Genomic DNA, 655 nt, shown 5'->3' with positions numbered 1-655 from the left:
CAACCGGCACAGGTTCCCATTTGGCTCAGCATTGTAAAACATGCAAGTGCAAACCCATGTTTCGTGACACCACGATTTTGAAAAAGAGCCGTAAAACCAGCGCCCGAGAGTTATCGGAAGCATTCTTCTTTCAGTCATTGGGTCACAGTGCATTAGTGTGCCTTCCTTAACCTTGTACAGTGCTGGATTTGGTTTTTTTAATTCTGTCGCATGAGTGCGCTCTTGTGATCGAATGTTGGTGGCTCCACCGCATGGTGCTCACTGCGCATGTTCCTATAGTTTCAGCTGTCTATGAAGGAGTGACGCAATAAAATGATGTCAGTCGAGAGTAGCGCCTTGTCCTGGGGTCATCTTTTTTGTGTCTGTTGTTTTGCGCTAAACAAAGTGTTCATGGATTCGCTACAACTCGCCCGCCAACGCATTGTGCTGAAGGATCTGAAAAGTGGTTTATACACATCTATGGCGTCAGAGAACATTGCTACGCATCGCAATTAAGCAATAAAAATAACCGCAGATTGGCCTGGTATTGCGGTTCCGAGATTGGTCCATATACAGGAGAAAGGCATCCGCGACAGCTGACGGCTGCGGGTAGTAGCTTGGATTCATTGGGCTCAGAGCACGTGAGGCGTGTGCACAGGCCGCGCTTTCTGGCGTG

Source organism: Dermacentor albipictus, chromosome 2, assembly GCF_038994185.2.
Source record: "Dermacentor albipictus isolate Rhodes 1998 colony chromosome 2, USDA_Dalb.pri_finalv2, whole genome shotgun sequence".
Classification (NCBI taxonomy): domain Eukaryota; kingdom Metazoa; phylum Arthropoda; class Arachnida; order Ixodida; family Ixodidae; genus Dermacentor; species Dermacentor albipictus.
Note: the sequence above shows the minus strand (reverse complement) of the source record.